Below are 5,821 nucleotides of genomic sequence, written 5' to 3'. Positions count from 1 at the left end.
CCCCCAAGACGCAAGAGGTGGGGAAGCCCCGCCCCCACCAACGTCGAGGCTGGCGGCGCCCGAGGCCACGCCCCTTCCGGCAGAGACGAGGGCAGCGCTGTCCAAGGCGGGGCTACTGGTCGGTTGTCCGCTCCGGGGTCTTAGGCTCTTCCCTCCGGTGTTCTCGGTTAGCAGAGCCCGGGAGAGAGGAGGTCTCCGCGGCCAAGCTGCCCGGCTCTCTTCTGCGACGCACACCTTTGCGGTGCGTCAGTGAAGACTGTTCTCCCTTCCTGAAATAGCTCTTCTTTCTGAGGAGTGACAGCGGGACATTTGCACGTCCTATCAGAAAGGAAGCTGGAGACGAAGATGGGAGAACGGACGCGCTCCTCCGTGCTCTTTGCCGATTTCCTTAGCAGTTGCCCGCGGTTTCTCAAACTTTGTCCAGACTTTTGGGAATGGACGAACAGGCCTCTCCCAGGATTGAGAGTTCTTGCTGATGGATGTTTCAAAAAAGCAACGTACATAGAAAGGTTTCTACCGCCTGCTGGTGTGTCTAATAGGATAAACGTAACATTGCAATTCAGGCTTATGTCTCTGAGAGTCCTCCACACATCTCGCACCCCCAAGTTCTGTGAATTGAAAAATATTTCCCCCGCCCTCGCCCTTTTCTCTCAGACCCCAAAGGACTTGTTTTCTTTTTATCGAAAATGAATGTACCCATTTAGGGATGTCACTCAGGAAAAATACGTCCATCCGATCTAATCCTTACACTGAATTTCAGGAGTTTTTTTGTTTGTTTGTTTGTTTAAGTTTGTATGCCTCAGAATATTGAAAACTGCCTAGGATAACCGCCTCTGTTCAGTAAATTAAATACTAGACAACTGCCTTAAAATGAAGTTTTGGAGTATGGAAATAATATATGATAACCACGGCTGTGAATTATAGAGTAAGCATCTCCACTTTAAACAAATTAGCGTTTGTTGCATAAACTTTTTTATGCTTGACGATTATTTCATTTCAATAAACAAAAAAGTTCCCTATATTAAACTTAAGACATCTATGCCAAATTAAATTTGGTAGAACGATTTGATTTTAACCTTTCTGAAAGGTCGCAGTATAAATTATGAATGTACTAAACAGATTGTTAAACCACTTTAAAAATATGAGGTTTCCTTCATAGCTCAGTTGGTAAAGAATCCGCCTGCAATGCAGGAGACCCTGGTTCGATTCCTGGGTCCGGAAGATCCCCTGGAGAAGAGATAGGCTATCCACTCCAGTGTTCTTGGGCTTCCTTTGTGGCCCAACTAGTAGAGTATCCACCTGCGATGTCGGAGATCCACCTGCGATATGGGAGACCTGGGTTCGATCCCTGGATTGGGAAGATCTCCTGGAGAAAGGAAAGGCTACCCACTCCAGTATTCTGGCCTGGAGAATTCCATGGACTGTATAGTCCATGGGGTCACAAAGAGTGGGACACAACTGAGGACTTTCACTTTCACTTTCTTTAAAAATGTAGTTAAAATTCCGGAGTTCCCTGGTGGCCTACTGGTTAGGATTCTGACTTTCACTATGTAGGCCTGGGTTCAGTTTCTGGTGGGGGAACTGAGATCCCACACAGCCTGAAGGCCTGGCCACAAGCAAAAAGAAATGTTACAAAAAATTAAAGCTGCTTATAATGAAATTAGCTAAGTAGTAATAAATCTACAAAAGAAAATGTGATCATATAGTCCTAGGAATTTTCACATGAAATTTGGGTTAAACTTCATTAATAATGTTAGGTTAAAAAGTGATTTTTTTTTTTAAAGCAAGCAAACTTTTTATAAAATAATCAGGTTTAGAAGGGAAATATTAGAAATATAAACCAGGAGTTGACCCTGAATTTCAGAACTAACAAGAGAAACTTAGAAGCTGAATCAGTTTGCCTCTAGTATCAAAAGTGAGGTTCCTATGAATTAAAGGCACATTGAGAGTGGAAAGCATTATAAATTCCTGAGAAGTAGAGATTAGAGCTCTAATAGTTTCAAACCTGTGAACCAGGATAGTGACAAAAATGTAGGTTTCAGGTAGTCCTAAATTGGAGTTCTGGTTCTTCCACTTTAACCTTATGGGTTTGGCCAAGTTGCTTTTCTAAGTTTACTTCCTTATCCATAAAATGAAAATAATTTTTATTTAATAAAGAAATAGAAATCATTAATCCTACTTGAAAGTTATAAAATTCACCAAGGTTGCATGTGTAAATTACCAGTGCAGAGTTGTTACTCAAATACTATTTGTTTTGTCATTGACCATCATTTCCTGTGATCTGCTCTGCCTTCACTTAGCTAAGGGAACAAGCTGTTGAGTTGAAGTGTTACTTTTACCTTGTTGCATCTAAGCCTGCTACTTTGAAACTGTCCTTCATATTTGGCATCCTATGTAATTCTTCAAGTATTTCCCTCATAGCTCAGTCGGTAAAGAATCTGCATTGTAATTCTTCAAATATATAGTGGTGGATTTGGGGCATAATTTCTTTGTTAGCAGAATTTCTAATTAGGCTATTAAGTTATGCCATGTAGGCTGTATGTATCCCAGAAGTGTTTTTGGAGAAATTCCAAAATTTTTTAAAATTACGAGTCTAGAGAAAGAATCTAATGTTTCTAATTATTAAAATATGAAAGATAGTAATTTTTATGCCAGAATGCCAGTTTTTAAACTTGTAGACTACCAAACTGTTTTGAAGATGGGGGAGAGAGATGTGGAAAAGCATTGTGAAAAAAAGAAGCTATATAGGAGGACAGATGAATGAACAGTAGCTACGAGTTGAAGAATCTATCCCATACTGAGAACTGCTGGGTTCCAGTCCTTTTACAATCTCGTTAGCCTTGACTATATATGTCTTAATTGATTTTTTTCTGTCAGAAAATTTTCAACATCTTATCTGTATCTGTTGACTTGGTTTATGGGCATGTCTAGGATGGAGTTTAGACATCGGTTTACATCCTTTTTGGCTAGGCCTCATTACTCATGCCTAACTTCCTACCTAACATTTCTAAATGCAATTTGTTAACTACTTGCCCTTCTTTTTTCTCTATAAAAGAAGGTGAAAAATTATAATAACCATAAGTTTTGGCTCAAGCCCCAAATATTTATTTAACCTTTCCTTCAAATTGTAAGTATGGTTTTGTCCACAATATTGCAGTTTAAGTTCTTATTTTATGCCCTTTCATTGTTATTTTTGCTTTTCTCTAGGGTTCTCCCAACTCTCTTTTCTAAAATATGGAAAATGTAAGTGGGAAATTACACTGCAAATAGAATTCCTTACTCTCATGAACATGTGGGCAAGTGATATTTGGATGTGCATACAATCCCATATATCTGAATTTTTCAGTTACACGATTCCCCATTGCTTAGCATAGATTCTCAATAAATATTTGTTGTCTAAAATTTGGAAAAAACATAGAAGGGAAGGGAAGGGAGGGAAAATCTAAAATAAGACTGTTCAGAGTTCTAAGAAACTACTTTATATTGTGTAGTTCTCTATCTCCTTTTCTTCTAAATAATCTTGGCTTTCCCAACGCAAAATTTTTAAATCCCAGCTGAGATTTCTGTTTTGATTCATCAAGATATCAATGGTAAAGCTCCCCTCTAGAGTCCCTTGGACTGGAAGGAGATCCAACCAGTCCATCCTAAAGGAGATCAGTCCTGGGTGTTCTTTGGAAGGATTGATGCTAAAGCTGAAACTCCAGTACTTTGGCCACCTCATGCGAAGAGTTGACTCATTGGAAAAGACTCTGATGCTGGGAGGGATTGGTGGCAGGAGGAGCAGGGGATGACAGAGAATGAGATGGCTGGATGGCATCACTGACTCGATGGACGTGAGTTTGAGTGAACTCCGGGAGGTGGTGATGGACAGGGAGGCCTGCCGTGCTGTGATTCATGGGGTTGCAAAGAGTCGGACACGACTGAGCGACTGAAAAACAAACAAACAAACAAAAAAAAACAGCCAGGTAAGTTCCTTCAAAATTCTCCCATTTTCACTGGGAGAGCTTTTGCCAGGTACCAGCTCCCTGTCCTATCTTACTTGACTTTATTGACACTCCTGATACATGATAGTTTCATAGGCAAAGAAAATAAGTTTATTTTGAAGGTGGCAATGACTGTTAGTGATAGAAATGCATGCAATAATAGTAGAATAGAATACACTTCCTCTGCAAAAATGCAACATTAAAGACAGAAGCTGATCATTTTGAACATTTTATTTACCATTCAAAGTATATATTAACCAGAAAACTTGTAAATTTCTCATGGAAAAAGGAACATACCTTTGTCTGGAAGCTCTTGTCTTTTATTTCTTTTGAATTAACAAAGCTACAAGTGATTAAAAAAATGAATTGTTACACTGAGAATGAAGAAAGCAGATAATCAAGTGGTGGTATTGCCTGTATTGAACAATCTTGTTTTCTAAGCCAGTTGGGCAGGAATAGGAAAGAGAGACCAAGCCTGTAAGTAAAGAGAGAAATTAACAATATACAATTGTTGCGGCTATAATATGTTATGGATTTATGCCAGTCAAGGTTTTAAAATGTAAGCATTCATTGGAGAAAGAACTTCAATTAAGACAGTTTAAGCCAAGGCTATGACTAAAACTATTTCATACCAAAGAATAGGAAGCAAAGCATGGTCACAAGGAGCTTTATTCTCTGGATATGTTCTATCACTCTCTTTTGTTAGGTCAGGTTTCATTTTTTATCACTTTACTCTACCTAAAGCCATCTTTCAGATCAGATCAGATCAGTCCCTCAGTCGTGTCCGACTCTTGGCGACCCCATGAATTGCAGCACGCCAGGCCTCCCTGTCCATCACCAACTCCCGGAGTTCACTCAGACTCACGCCCATCGAGTCAGTGATGCCATCCAGCCATCTCATTCTCTGTCGTCCCCTTCTCCTCTTGCCCCAATCCCTCCCAGCATCAGAGTCTTTTCCAATGAGTCAACTCTTCACATGACGTGGCCAAAGTACTGGAGTTTCAGCTTTAGCATCATTCCTTCCAAAGAAATTCCAGGGCTGATCTCCTTCAGAATGGACTGGTTGGATCTCCTTGCAGTCCAAGGGACTCTCAAGAGTCTTCTCCAACACCACAGTTCAAAAGCATCAATTCCTCGGCGCTCAGCCTTCTTCACAGTCCAATTCTCACATCCATACATGACCACAGGAAAAACCATAGCCTTGACTAGATGGACCTTTGTTGGCAAAGTAATGTCTCTGCTTTTGAATATGCTATCTAGGTTGGTCATAACTTTCCTTCCAAGGAGTAAGCGTCTTTTAATTTCATGGCTGCAGTCACCATCTGCAGTGATTTTGGAGCCCCCCAAAATTAAGTCTGACACTGTTTCCACTGTTTCCCCATCTATTTCCCATGAAGTGATGGGACCAGATGCCATGATCTTTGTTTTCTGAATGTTGAGCTTTAAGCCAACTTTTTCACTCTCCACTTTCACTTTCATCAAGAGGCTTTTGAGTTCCTCTTCACTTTCTGCCATAAGGGTGGTGTCATCTGCATATCTGAGGTTATTGATATTTCTCCCGGCAATCTTGATTCCAGCTTGTGTTTCTTCCAGTCCAGCGTTTCTCGTGATGTAATCTGCATTTAAGTTAAATAAGTAGGGTGGCAATATACAGCCTTGACGTACTCCTTTTCCTATTTGGAACCAGTCTGTTGTTCCATGTCCAGTTCTAACTGTTGCTTCCTGACCTGCATACAAATTTCTCAAGAGGCAGATCAGGTGGTCTGGTATTCCCATCTCTTTCAGAATTTTCCACAGTTTATTGTGAGCCACACAGTCAAAGAGTTTGGCATAGTCAA

This window comes from Bison bison, unplaced genomic scaffold (genome assembly GCF_000754665.1).
Source record: "Bison bison bison isolate TAMUID 2011002044 unplaced genomic scaffold, Bison_UMD1.0 scf7180017864530, whole genome shotgun sequence".
NCBI lineage: Eukaryota > Metazoa > Chordata > Mammalia > Artiodactyla > Bovidae > Bison > Bison bison.
Note: the sequence above shows the minus strand (reverse complement) of the source record.